The 15247-nt window shown below is 39.8% G+C and overlaps 1 protein-coding gene and 1 pseudogene across 2 annotated transcripts in view; one reads left to right on the top strand and one right to left on the bottom strand.

Moving 5' to 3' along the window:
- CUNH2orf88 (chromosome unknown C2orf88 homolog) overlaps positions 1-15247 on the bottom strand; it is a 66097-nt gene that overhangs the window by 30389 nt on the left and 20461 nt on the right. The window contains exon 1 of one of the 2 annotated variants that reach the window (XM_010636855.3): positions 4705-4800. The exons of the other annotated variant lie outside the window; for it this stretch is intronic. The gene's annotated coding sequence lies outside the window, so the exon portion shown is untranslated. Of the gene's footprint in view, positions 1-4704; positions 4801-15247 lie in introns of those variants that run through there. 2 annotated transcript variants of the gene reach the window in all.
- Positions 10889-15247, top strand: part of LOC104871053 — an 11825-nt pseudogene continuing 7466 nt past the window's right edge.

A 15247-nucleotide genomic window follows, 5' to 3' on the forward strand; every position in this document is an offset into this window, starting at 1 on the left:
AGCGCGGGATCCGTCACCCCGACCCCTCGCGGGCGCGTGGAACTAAGCCAGGCGGGCTGCGGACAGCGGGAGGCGCAGCCAGCCGCGCAGTGGGGGCCTGCGGAACAAGTGTGCAATACTTTGAGTTTTTCCTATGCTTCAATTAGCTAAGGTAGCTTTTGTATACATATTTAGTAGCCCAGAATTAATGTTTCATCGGGTTGATGTGATTAATAGAATCGAAGTGGGTATATCCTGACAGTCATCCAGTGTGGCGCCAAACACACACACACACACACACACACACACACACACACACACACACCCCTATTCTAAGGACAAATATTTGGTTCTCTGTACTTCAGGACGCCATGCCAAATATGACCAGATGCCAGGCCTCCCCTCAGGCCTGCTTCCTCACTTAGCATTTGCTTCCGTCTCCCTGCCCCAGCATTAGCACTCTGTAAGCTGCTGCTGGAATCACCCTTAGGAGCCCTGGGTTCCACACTGAGAGACAGGTGATGTCTTCTGGAGGAGAAGAGAAATGGATTTTTCTTTTCCAAGTTACCAGGACAGAAGGGAAAAGTAGGTGAATCTCTGGTCACCGGGAAAGAAGCCAGGCGCCCGGACGTACCTGCCTTTCACTCAGTTCAAGGCCAGGCTGGGCCACCTTTCTCAGAGAGCCTTTGGTCTGAGTGGCGCGGGCCACGGGGAGCACAGAGCTCCAGCGAAGGCAAGCCCGGCGTGGGTCTGCTAGGAGGGGCTGTGCCACCCATTCCAGTCTGTCCTCCCCGGTGCAGGCTGGAGGCACAGCGATCCCACACGGCGCCCCCCACCCCCCTTCAGTGCGGCTCTCATAGCCCTCTGTGCTCTCCCTCCTAACCACAGAGCACCTCATCTTGCATTTCTGCTCCAGGCTCCTCTGCAGGCAGGGAGGGAAGCCCTTGCCTTGAGGACCCCACACAGGGAGGTGATGACCCAGACCCTGTCAGCGCTTTGCACCCCGGGGCTCCCCTCTGCCTAGGGCTCCTCCCAGCACCCCGGAATTTGTTTTCTGATAAGGGAATGTTGAGCCCTGGCCAGTGAATGTTCATCCACACAATGGATGGCATAGCCAGACATCTGTTCAAGAAAGGCTGAAAATCATAGAAAAGATTTACAAAGAATAGACAGATACTCTTCCCGCCCATCCCTCCCCACCCTAACCCAGAAAGTCTCTCAGGTTCAGAAAAAGAAGCCAAAGCCAACGGGGCAGGAGAAAGAAAATGCAAAGGCTAACTCAGCTGAGGAGACAGAAAAGAAGACCGCTTTTGATGTGAACTGATAGAGTTAGGTGTGTACTATGAGAAAGCTCACTTTGACATCCCACTTCCTCATTTCTCATAGTAAACCGGTGTAGAGGAAGAAAAACTTTTAGTGGTTACAGAAAAACATAGTTACTCCTACACATATTTTTTTCACTGATCCAGGTTTTGTGTGTGTGTGGTTTTTCTAAACATATTCAGGCTAAGATGGTTTCTTTAAAATAGTGCAGTTCTCTTGCATGTGCAAAGATTTTATTTAGATTTGGCTGAGAGAGCCAGATATCTTTTCTTGGTAGGCGACAGATGTATTTTCATATCAGGCCCCAGACGAGGGTTTTAGGATGCAAAGCTTTAAAGATCAGATCCAGAAGCACAAGTGTGTGTTGGTGCTTTAACTCTTTCTGCAGCCAAGCCACCAAAACGTGTTTCTTGATGGAGAATGAGCTGTAGGTGTGAAAACAGTCTCATCCTTTTCTCCTATAAACTTTCTGCACCCTCCATGCTACTCCCAGTTGTTCCTGAACCCAGGCAGGTGTCTGAGTCTCATGTGCCTACATCACTCTGTGGTGAACGCCCTATTGCTTAATTAACATTTCCCAGGATCAAAGACAGATTGTCAGATTACCTGGCCTTAACGTGGGGCCAATTTTATTTATTTGTAAATAAAATGGTTAAAAGATATTGTGAAAAAACATAAATATTGCAACAATCATTGCTCCAAAATTTATTATTTCAAATTTCAAATTATAGTGCTTTCTTTCTTTCTTTTTTTTTTTTTTACTTAGGGCATATGTGCCTTTTAGAATGACTCACTGCCCTGATTGTTAAAAACAATCTGTCCTGATTTGATCAAAATAGTTCAGTTTCCCCCTGGAATTCTGGATTTTTCATATATTTACCAGTTCACAATTTTAAAATCAAAGCTAATACTTGGCACATATACTTAAAGACACTAGGATATTTATTGTGGAGAAGTTAAAGGAGAGTCAGATATCTAAGTAAGGAGTCTGTTGGGTAAGAGATTCTACTTTGCTGTGGAGGCACTGCTAGAACCAATGGAAAATCCCTGCAGGGAGATTTGCATTTAATTAAGAGGACTGCTAGTGATGGCTTACGACATGATGATCTGATTCAACCCTAAGTTAGACACCTATCTGGGGTGCTGAAATGGAGTTTTCTAAAAAGAATAGTAAAATTCTGTGTCTCTAAGAGAATTCCTCCAAAGCCGAGACTGTGATCTCAGGAGCTGTTCTGCAGTATGAGTTCACAAGTGCTTGGCCCTGGGACTGTACCTTTGTAACACTGCAGCATCGTGTGGATGTCTGGGTTTGGTCGGTGCACTGCTGAGGTCTTTGGCTAAGGAAACAATTTTCAATCGTTTTTAAGGTTTTTCCTTAGAAAGCAAATCAACTGCCAAATATGAAATAAACTGGCACTTAAAGAATTCCAGCTAATTCCACATAAGAAACTGTCTCTCCATGTAAGAGTATTTTATGGCTTGTGATATTTCACTTACTTGCTAACCACCTCCTATGGCATAGGCAGAAAGTCTTACTTGGAGGCAACAATGATAATTAGTATTTATCAAACCATAATAGCCCTTTACTATTCATTTAATACTCATAATAGCACTCTGAGCTATAATTTCTGTTTTAAACAAGGAAGTGGAAAAGATAAGGTAATTAATTATTAGTTGAATTTGAGCATAGGGCTGACTCCAAAGCCAGTGTTTCTCCTTTCATTATTCTTTGCTGCTTTCTAACACATCCTACTCCTAGTCAGGAGTCGTCCTACTCAATTTTCAATCCCGCAGTATCCATAGCCAAGTTACTGAGATTTGGAAAGATGATGGGTTGCTACCCAAACTGGTGGACCTCTAATGGTAGAACACCTGGCTTGAACCAGTTGGTACAATATTTTCCATTCTGTATTTCTGAGCAAGGATCTATTCCATGGACCTCGTATTTCAAATGATTATATATACAGTTCTTATAGAGAGCCATCTCCAAATATATGGTAGTTATGAAATGACTCAGGTCAGTTAGCAAACTAACTTGCAGATGCATATCAGGAAAAGACAGAATACATTGTAAAATGGAAATCATAAATCAATGAAAAGTGTGAGTTTTAATCAGGCCATTGTGACTGAGTTGTTGAAAGACTAGAGTAAGATTGTATAGCCTATGCTACAGAACAAGGAGGCTAAAAGCATGGGACACACAGGAATCGGAAGAAAGTGAATTTGTGAGAGAATAAGCTAGCAAGGCAGGGGCCCACTGGTGCCCAGCAAGGGTGACTTGGTAAGACAAACAACAGACACCCCTGAAAGGTCTTATATGTTACGAGTGAAGTCATAAAAATGGTTCTAGAATCAAACAGATTTAACACTGAATGTGAGGATAGAGATCAGAGGCCAAAAACAAGTGCACTGAAGGAATCCATATAAAAAAATGTAATGGCCTGAGATCACAATGCCCAAGAAAAAGAATTCCTAGAAGATGCTTTGTTGTTCCCAGCAACTTACCCCCCACCACATAAACTTAGTCCTTCTGTGGTTATTCCTGCCACCCATCTACTAGGATGTGAAGCTTTTAAAATTTACCAGAACCACTGTCCATTGAGTTTATATACTTCAAGTAATTAGAATTTTTTTTCTGGCCACAAGAGAATTACCTACTAATTATATACTTATAAAATAGAAATGAAGAAAAAAAGAAATCACCTCAGAGGCAAGGTTATTAGCTAAATCTGAGGGAACTAAGAATTTAAGAGAAAGGCTTATATTTTTAGTTTTAAAGAAAGTTTCCAGTAAACATTGATTACCTTTGTAATCAGAAATCCATTGAAATGATTTTCACCTTGAAAAGCTGAATACAAAAGTTGTAGAGCACTCTAAGAACTGTGATCATTTTAAGAAGTTCTTGGGTGGGAATAACTACTAATGTCCCTCTGGCTTCATTTTCAGGCCTTTCTTGGACCTTCAGTAAAATATTTTATGCAATACGAACATTTCTCTGTTGATCTTTTTCTATTTTCTTGCATTATGCAACAGAGAACTGGAATTACTGGCCTAAGAGGCAGCTGGTGGATGGTCCATGTTCTAAACAAAAGGAAGTAGATGAGGTCTATAAAGTCTTTGACTGGCTTCCTAGAGGTTTTCCCAAGATCCTGAACACATTTTCCAGTTTTGAACAAAATGACCATCTCAATTTAACAGAATAACAGCCAATTAAAGACAATTACTCAGAAATTATCAGCTATTGAAATAAAAATTATTTCCCAGAAGAGTGGTTTGCTCTGTTACAAAGGGAGTTAAGTTCCTGGGAAATTGCTACTTTATCTGATCTGGAACTACCCACATTTTCTGTAGAAGAAATTCAACATACTTAGTCTCTGGTCAGCATCCCAGACCCCAACCAACCTTAGCTATGAAGTGTAATTGACTGACAGGCCGGAATGTAGCTCAGTGGCACTGTGCCTGTCTTGCGAGTGCAAGGTCCTGAGTTCGATCCCTGTGCTAGGGTGGGGGGTGGGGAAGAAAAAGAAAAAAAGAATGGTGATTGACTTTCAAAGTCTAATTTAATTAAAGCAACAAGAAAAGACTGAATTTAACTATGGTAAGTTACTCTAGAACATTCTTACAATAATTGTACTATCCCACCACTGGGTTACATGTGAACATCAAAAGAAGCACTTCAGAAGGATTGTTCTACAGTTAATGTTCATATCTTCTCTAGGACCAAAATTAAAACTCATCCATACTCCACATCCCAAATGTGGGACCAAGTTAATGGTAAGGGGGAGGAAACAGAAATAGGGGAAACTAACACTGCTTAAATCACCTAGAAAACATGTAATAATGTAGAAAAACAATGGAGAAAAATCTACACCACATTTGATCAGAAGAAGTAACCCAACTAGGACTCATCCTTGTAGGGCTGCGATGGCCTGTTTGTGACCCCCAATTCATCTGCTGAAACTGTAATCCCTAATGTATTCAGAGATGATTATGTCAGGAAGGCAGAGCCCTCACCATGCGATGTGTGCCCTTTGAAGAAGATGCATGAGACAGCTTGCTTCTCTTCTGTCTTTGTCCATGTTGTGAGGACACAGCAAGAAGACAGCCATCTGCAAACCAGGGGGAGGACTCTCACAGAGCCTGAGCATGCTGCCCTCTGATCTTAGATGTATTTCCTTAACACAAGAAATACGTAAAGTTTATAGCTTGAGCCCCCAGCTTATGGTGTGTTGGCTATAGCAGCCTGCACTAATGCGAAGATGGACTCACTCTTCTTTTGTGAATACTTTTGAATAACTTCTGTCTTCTGATGGTCTCATCTTCAAAGACAAACAAGTGCCGTGGCAGCCTTGGTTTATTTGTACAACTTTAGGGCTATTAATATTCTTCCCATAAAGCCTGCTGTGTAACAGTGCCAACACCTGAAAACCATCTTCCCCTCTCTGAGGCATCCAGCTAACATGCTGTATCTCAGCCCACAGAGTTACCAGGTAGGTCTCCAGGGGCAAATGCATTATTACCTCACTCTGTAGCTGATCCCAGTTCATGGTGCCCAGCACTCCCTCCTGAGCCCCGTGGGGCAGAAAATGTGGATATGTCTAGTGCCTGCTCCTAAGAGGCCAAGCCACCTATTTCTCCAGTGTTTAGACCTCAGATCTTTCCTTCCTCTTGTAGGGCACAGCAAGTGTTGGCCAAGTGCGTTCAGTGGAACTGAGTCAGGCCCTGATCTTCCGCAGCGCTTCTCGAGAGCCTGCTGCTTCCAGGGAGGTGGTCCCTTAGGTCCCAAGCACCCAGCCGGCCTGAGGCGCAGATGGAGACCACACAGCAAAGCTGTGGACCGCATGCATGAAGGGACGTCTGAAATTTAAGTATTTTATTTGTATTTTGGCCAGGAGTATTTTCTATGTAGACCATCATGTCAAGTCTGAAAGACTTTTTTTTTTCCTTTCTACTCCTTTTTTATTTTTTTGTCTTTTCTTACAGGCCATACCTGAATAGAAGGAGCAGTTGAAGGAAGCGCTTTCTGTTCCCGATTTTAAAAGGAATGTTTCTATTTTACTGTTTAGTACAGTGTTTGCCATAGCATACAGCAGTTTGGATGTGAGGGCTTCTGGCTGTGACATCTGTCACCCAACTGATCACCAGGATTGATTCGGTCGGTGGTCTGGCCAGGCCGCGTCCCCTCCCTCCATCCCTCCCCTCACTGCTCTGTGTGCCGCCCTCCTGGCCCTCATGGCCCTCTCGAAGCTGAGTGCTAGGTCCCCCCATAGAGGAGGGCAGTGGAGGTTTCCTTGGTCAAGGGGATCCGAGAAGCTGCACCCTCTGCCAGAACCTCCAAATGAACTCTCAAGAATATAGCAGGTTTTTTTGTTGTTGATGTTTTAATCAGATTAAGGAAGCTCCCTTCTATTCATCATTTTCTAAGGTACTTTTTCATGAATGGGTGATTCATTTTGTCAGTGCTTTTTTTTTCATCTGTTGAGATGCTCACATGGTTTCTCCAGTTTGATCTGTTAATGTGATAGATTTTTAAATGCTACAATTTTTTTCATTTTTTTTACCATAAATAAAACTTGGTTATAATTATTTTCAATAAATTGAAAATATTGGTTTATACATTTTTTGGTAGTTTTGAATTATATTCATGAATAGTATTGGCTTATAACTTTTGAAATGGTTCTGTATTGTTATTAATGCTATAGTAGCTTCATAAAAATGATTAAGAAAGCTCTATTTTAGTCACTGAACTGTAATAAGAAAATATGTTTCACAAAAGTTTATCAGACCTCACCAAAAAGAGAAAATAAAATGGGTCTGGGATTTCTTTTTAAATTCCTTCATATATTTAAGTTTATACTTGTTGAGACAATTTTGGAAATTTGTGTTTTTCTATGAGATTAGCCATTTTCCCAGTTTCACAATGTATCACCATAAAGTTGTTTTATTTTATTCTCTTCTACTTTATTTATTTATTTATTCACTGAGGAATCAGTGATTGAACTCAGGACTTTGCGCTTGCCAAGCAGGCATGGCACCACTGAGCTACACCCCGGCCCTCTCTTATATTTTAAATAACTGCTATATATGTTTCTCTTTTCATTTCCTAATATTAATTTCTTTTCCACCAGTGCCACTTACATTATGTTCTTTGTTCTACGTTTAAGTTCCTTCTGCTGTTAGCAAATCCTTGAATTAATCTATCTGTAACAATCTAAGTGGTAAACCCAATCTTTGTCTAACTGACTTTCTGATCTTTATTTTAGCTGGATTTATACACTGAAGCTGATCAGGATCCTCCCAGCCTTTTGACACATTTTCTATGCCCTCAATTCCTTTGAATGCACTCTTTTCTCTCTTGTTGCCTTAATATTCATCCTTATTCGTGGTTCAATTTTTTGGTGGTGCAACTCAGTATGCACCTCTAATTACTACATTCTGTTTGAAATTTGAGTTACATGTATCTGAACACTTAATATGTCATAGAACCTGAACATGTTCAATTGTTATCTCTATCTATTGCCTCCTCCCATCTTAACTAGAATTTCTCACAGAAATATCCTGAATCTTCTATTCTATCTTCAACATCTCTTAATTATTCACACATTTTCCATCTCTGTATCTGCACTGCATACGGAGTAATTTCTGTAAATCAGAGTTCTGATTTCAGTTGTATCTAATTCCCAATTTAGCTCATGGCTTGAGTGGATTTTTATTTTTATACTCTATTTTTTTTCATTTCTTGAAATCTCCTATGTTTTAAATTTAATGTTTTTACTAATATGATCATTATTCTGGGTCTTACAAGGTGGAGTACGTGCTCTCTGACCTCTCTCTGACCCTGGAATATAGCTGTAAAACCTGGACAGAATAGCTGTTTGAAGACTCTGCCAAGTAAATCTCAAGCAGATTGGGGGAAGTCTCAGAATCAGAAGTAGCAGCAAACTGGCACAAGGTTCCATATTTTCTCTCCAATATGCCCTATCCTGTCATGGGCTCAATCCAGTCCTCAAACTAAAAGGAGGCACTAGGAGGGTGGACAGACAACTCCAAGAGTGACTATTTGTGGCATGCAGCTTTGGAGTATTAACTGCCTGGGATATGTTTTAAAGTTCTTTATTGGATTAGGATTACTGTACCATTCAAGTGGCATAAACCAGTGTCTAGGAAAAATATCTAGAATTCTCAGTTTTCTCTCTCTTGGATGCAGCTTTTCAAGAGTACTCATTTTATGCATGAATCTCGGCTCCTATTTCTTACCTGTGTAAGGCCAAGATCACCTCTAACCAGAGCCCCCAAAGTCTGTCACTACAGCTTTCTGCCCTTCTTTCCCTATTCCTACCCTCTTTGGTGTCAGCAATTTTGTATACTTCTCGTTTACCATTTTTTTCCTCACTTGGAAAATACAAGATAATTTTTGTTTGTTTTTATGAGGCCAGTGTACATTTAAATGTTTGAGGATGGAGCTCAGTCCAAAGGCAGTGTGCTCAATCCCAACTATCCCCTCTACAGAAGTCCACAAATGGTGGACATAGTACTGTCTCAGACACAAGCTGTGTTATACCTCTTATTAATACATTAAAAAATAGATCACATAGACACTATTAATCAAATGGATGTTTAAAACTGAAAAATGCAATAACTAAAATTAACAACCTTAAAAAGATTATTGTAGATTACATTGAAAGTAGACTAAATACATCTAATGAGAGGAATAGTGAAGAGAAAGATTAAAAACAGAAAATAACTACATTAAATCATGAAAACTTGAAGTCAGACAATAATTTTAAAATGTAGGAAACATGGGACAAGATGAAAATGTTTACCTTTGGGGAAATAAGAGTCCCCAAAAGAAAAGAAAATGGGGCATATGTAATTATTTGAATAGATTATGGTCAGGAATTACTCCAAACCAGTGGAAGGTATCAAGGTACAGATTCAGGAGCCACTTATGGGACCTAAACAGATAAGATTCAGGTAAAGCCACACCTACACACATCATGGCAAAACTGCTCAACACCAAAAACAAGAAGAAAAATCTTAAAGCACCAGAAGAAAAAGACACATCACTTCAACAACAATAACAGCTTTGTCAGCTGCCTTTCACAGAAATGACAAAAGCTGAAAGACCATGAAACAGCATCAAGGAAACGAAACCCACCCACATACTGGTCTTTTCTCAGATTCTGAGTAGGCAAATATTTCTTACAGAACACAAAAGGCCTACCTATAAAGAAGCGCATATTCATAATTAACTTCTTTTCATTAACGATGTTATTAGTATGAAATTACAAACCACATCATCAAAAATGATATATTTGCAATAAAGAGATATGATTCATATATTAATGAAAAATAACTTTTATAAGCACAGGTAACTGATTTTCTAAAATGGGCCAAAAATGTTGATGGATGAGCACTTTACAGAAGGGGCTAAGTGGCTGATTAAATATATTTGAAGGTGCTCCACCTATTAGTCTCATGGGAAGTGCAAACACAGACCAGCACAGCATCCTGATATAATCATTAAAGTGACCAAGACACTAAGTGTTAGGAGGAGGAGCAACTAGAAGCCTCAGATCCCACAAATGGGGGAGACTTGGGGCCACCAGTTTGAAAATCCTCGAGATTATTAGCTAAACCTAAATGAATGCTTATGCTCTGCCTGAGGAATTATAATTCCTAGACACATAAGCCGACTACCCCTTGTGCAAAATATGTAGGACCAGAGGAGTTTCAGATTTATTTTGGAATATTTGCATATAAACAATGACAGGGGCTCAAATTCATTTGTTTCATGTACATTTTATACGCACAACCTGAAGTAACTTTATACAGTATTTTAGTGCACCAATATTTTGACTGTGACCTGTCAGACAGTCAATGTGGAATCTTCCAATTGTGACACTGTCAGGCTCAAGATGCGTTGGATTTTAGGTCATTTTGTATTACAGATTTTCATATAGGGATGCCCAACAAAAAATGCACAAACATGTACACTAAGAAACAGAAATATCGTAGCATCAGTACTTATAATAGCTCCAAAACCCAGAAACGCCTGAGGATTAGGACTATATCTAGAACAAATCGGCAACCTTAATGGATGTGAATTTTATTATTATTCTCATTTAGTCTATGAAAGTCTTTATTTTATAGACTCCCCAAACTTGCCCAGCTAAGAACTGATACTATCTTCTCAGAAATACTGGATTACATATAATTGAAAATGCCTAAATAAAATAATTCTAACCTCCAGCACTGTTACATGCTTATGGTAGATTTAATCACTAAAAAATCTTACCCTGAAAAACCAATATTCTAAGATTAGTTATAAATTAGATTTGATTTGATTTTTCAGATGCATGCTGTTGTCACATTTGGGTATAGCATCTTCTCCCTGCTGAATTGCAGAGCCAAGCTTTTCAAATAGATTATCCTGTAAGCAGACAGACTAATCTCAAGTTATTGGATTCACTAACCTCTCATCACTACTCTGATTTAGGAACTGGGAAGCCACCCTCTTGGTTTCTGCATAGACCTTTATGACTGCCTAGGTTTTTCAAACCTTCTCTTGCTTCCTTTCTAAATGATGGCTGAAAAAGAGGTAATAGATGTAATCCTAATCCTGAAAAGTACTAGTTTAAAAAAACTATAATACATAATACAAACATATATATGGAACTTAGTATATTTGTTTAAAATTTATGCACATTTTTATGAAAAACAATGGTGAAACAAGTCACTCAGTTGGTGGCAAAGATTTGATCTGGCCCCATTCTGTCACAGTTCGTCCACAGTCAGCAACATTTAGTTGTAATGAATCGCTTGTATGCAGTGTCTTCTCAGTTAAGGATTCGTAATACTCAAGTGCCTCGGATTCAGCACAAACTCAAGATAAATAGATTAAAAGCTAAAGGAAGATATAACAAAAGGAAGAATGCAAATTCCAGGATAAAAAATCAGGTTTGCAAAACACAGAGCAACGGTTAATTTTATAGGATTTGATGTCCTACAGATGATATAATAACCAAACTTCTAAAATTATAAAGTCCAGAGATATACCAGTTGGCTAACATTTAACTCAAGGTGTTCCAAAACTCTGGTGAGGTCAACCTCGAGACAAGTTTAGCCATATTTATCATTATTTATGTTTACTATTTGCTATTTGCTTAGAATGTGGGCCTGAGAAGCCTGGATGTGCTGTTTACGGAAAATAAATCTGGTGTGATATTAGGTGACCACATCTAATAGGTATACTATTTGAAAGGCTAGAGAAATGCCTCCTAAAGACTGCTATAAACTACATTCTGACTTCACCCCCTTGGACCGTCCGTCTGGGGTCGATACATGAAATGAATGAAGTAATGGAAACTATTGTCACCGCAGGTGCACCGGTCACCTCCGGAGGCAAGGATTCCCCCGTGTAAGGTCCTCCTTCAGACACCACTCAGCGACCTCACTGAATTAGCAGAAGCCTCTCCTCAGCAGCTGCCAGAGTAAAGCTGCTTCTCCACAGTCGGCGCTGTTCTGTGGCAGCACTCCACAGGGCTGGCAGACAGCTTGGCCCATCCAGCAGTTCCCTCTCAGCTTTGGCAAAGATGAGAACAATATGAGTCCCGTTTTAGAATTATCCTCAACTCCGAGGAGGAGCACCAGAAAATTATCCTGACTGTACACGGAAGACAACTTGAGAACCAGAAAACAGTGGACTATTAATTAAGTTGCTTCTCCTCATACTTGCTTGCACTTTCCCACAAAGTATATTTCCAGAGAAAAAAGTTTAATTACAAATCTAATAATCCAAACAGCTACAACTGAAGCCCTTGTTTTATTCCTGAAAAATTGGGAAACTTAAAAAATATTCAAATCTCTTAGAGACTATTTGTTTATCCACGAATCCAGGGTTTTCTAATGAATCATGTAAGACCAACCATAAAGTTAGCTCTTCACAATCTTCTTCTGCCAGTATTTGATTAACTTCACATTTAAGACTTTAAGTGACTGACCACAAGCTTAATTCTACCAACTTACTGGCTCTTTTAAAATCAAACAGAATAAACAAATTACTGTGTCTTTCAAAGATAAAACCTTTACGTATTTTGATATATACAATCTTTTATATCTTTTATAGTTAAAGTCTACACATACTTATGTAGAGATTCTTATACATATGAAGTTTTATAACGTGTATTCATCTTACTGCATGTGATATTAAAAAGCACTGAGTTTTTGTATGGTATTGATTATAAATTTATAGAACTGAACTAGATGAAGCTTTTCATTCAGGGAGATAATTCATTCAAGATTTTTTTTATTTAAAGAAAGTATGACTAGGCTTTTCTGTAACTGTAAATAAATATATGGTATCTTTAGGCAAATGTCACTGTTATATTAAGAATTAAGAGTTACTTATCCATGCAATTAGTACTGTATCTGTCCTAGAATCTTTCAAATATTTGTCATCCCTCATGCTGAAATCCTTTCATTGTTTAAAAGTTAATTCCTAGGTTTAATTTTTCAGAAATATTTTTCTTAAAAAAATGTGAAGCTTGGAATATTGGAACACACCTATAATCTCATCTAATCAGAGGCTGAGGCAGAGGATTGCAAGTTTGAGACCAGCCTGGGCAATTTAGTGAGACCCTGTCTCAAAAATGAAAACCTTCTTAAAAGGACTGAGGATGTAGCTTAGTGGTAAAGCACATCTGGATTTGATCCCCAGTACCATAAAACACACAAGCACTTTACTGAGTCATTCTAGGATAAATACAAAAGTCCAGTAACACTTTACTTGAATGAGAGAGAAGTATATCCTAATATTTTCATTTGTATCTCATTCTTTTAGTCAAAACACGATTTTTATTTACTCTTATTTTACAAATATTATGGGGGGAAACAAATTTCAAAGTATACTCTTTTAGTACAGGATATGTTACTCTATTTTCACGAGAAATATAGATAAAAGGCCAAGAAACTTTATGTTTTGGATTTGGTATCCTGATGCAAGGTTCACCAAAGAGGAACATGGACTGATATGCTTGTGATCCTAAAAAAATAAAAAGATGTTTTTCCTAGTGATAGTACCATCTAAGCAAGTAGGAAAAATGGGGAGGAACAGAGGTTGGAGATTCTAGAATAATGTCCAACAAGAGTCTATGAAATGACCATCTTACCAACTCACTCTGAGGCCTTTGAATATATAGCTGTTTAAGGGAAGTCAATTTAAGAAAGAGAAAAAAGAAATGATCAAAGTAACCTGAGGTTGATAGGTAAAGACTAGATCCATGAAAAACCGGAATGGTTTTTGACTGTCCCTTTTTAAAAGTTCAGAATTATATTTTTAAAAATCTCTACTGCCAGTGTAATTGCCTGGATCTAAAGAAATGTCTTCATTCTAAAGTAAAACATTAAAAATGTTTTTAAAAAGCATTCACTTACATTTTATTTGCAACAAATTCTAAACTCATAAAATTATCTTTGGTTGGCACTGGAAAATTCTAGTTCATAATATCTTAATGTTTTCAGATACAAAGACACTGGTTTCAAAAGCCAAAGAACAGGAATTTAGAAAGGTCAACAATAGCTCTTAAGAATGGATAGTCAGGGCCAGGGATTTAGCTCAGCCTGCATTGCAAACTCAAGGTCCTGTTTTCAATCCCCAGTACTGGCGGGGGGGCGGGGGGAAGAGTGGGCAGTCAGTCACAACTTGAACCTTTCCACATTATTTTCTCATTGGCTCCCTCGATATCCACCCCACAAGAATGCCAGAGGTCTGCTTTTGTGAGTCACTGACTTTAGCCTTTTTCTTAAAGTTTGAGATTCTGAATGCTACTGGCAAGCTTTACGTCATGTTGGCTAGAAAAATGTGGTTGCAAAGTAGTCAACAGCCAAGGACCTTAGGGACAAGAGAACTTGGAACACTGAGCTTCACAAAACAAAGGGAGCTCAAAGTCAAGAGTTCCACTCACAGCCAAATATGACAGAGCCATAGCACAGCTTTATCTCCACAAGTTGAATAGGGAATGTCCTGGATTCAATGAAGAAAAGATCCCCAGAAATTGAGTCTGAACAGTCCAGCTCATAACCAGAAAAAGGATATTTTGTACTCACAAAAATACCATTGTTAAATGACTTACAAAGAAAGTGAGATACAGCAGTTCCACACAGCAATACTCACCAACCCGGACCTCACACCCTCCCAGGAGGGCGCCCTTGTCCCCAGACCCTGTGCATAAACACCAGACTGGCCAGCCTAGCTGGGACCCATGGGAAGGTAGGCACTACTATAATCTGCACCAAACAAGGTGGAAACCAACAACTGCAAACCCTAACTTGCACCTCCAGGAAGAAAGGCAGGTTTCCAAACTCAGACCCTACCCCTCTCCTTCCCCTGGTGCCCAAGGATGAGCCCATTTCTCTGCACATCAGCCTCTCTACTTCAGCCTTGGGCCCCCAATCCTGTGCTATTAACCCTGCATTCTCACCTGGCCCTAGGCACCCCTCCACCTCCAGCCCTCTGGTAAGCCTGGTCCTCCTGTGCCCATGGCCCTGCCCTGCCACTCCCCCGCCCACGCCTGTCTCCATCAGGGCCGCTCCTCTGCTTCTGCGGGGTGTCACCACGTGAGCATGCCCTGTCCAGCTCTCTCTAGCTGTCTGCCTGACGTGCACCTGGCACAGGCCTGGCACACGTCTTTCCTGTTCCAGGACCAGAGCTCACTCTTCTCAATGCCCATCATGAGGACGGCATTGAAATGCAACCAGTTCTCTAATGTACTGTGATACAGTGAATCCCCTCCGGAAGCTATAACCAAGTGATTTAAAAGTCATGCAGTTATAGCTTGCATATAACCAAATTCATTTAACATATATAAATATTCACATTTCTTTTTAAAGGATATTGTTTAGAATTCCTTGTAGTGCTGGTTTGGTGTTCATGAAATTTCTCAGG

The sequence above is a fragment of the Fukomys damarensis genome, unplaced genomic scaffold, assembly GCF_012274545.1.
Source record: "Fukomys damarensis isolate Sample0158 unplaced genomic scaffold, DMR_v1.0_HiC HiC_scaffold_26, whole genome shotgun sequence".
Lineage (NCBI taxonomy): Eukaryota > Metazoa > Chordata > Mammalia > Rodentia > Bathyergidae > Fukomys > Fukomys damarensis.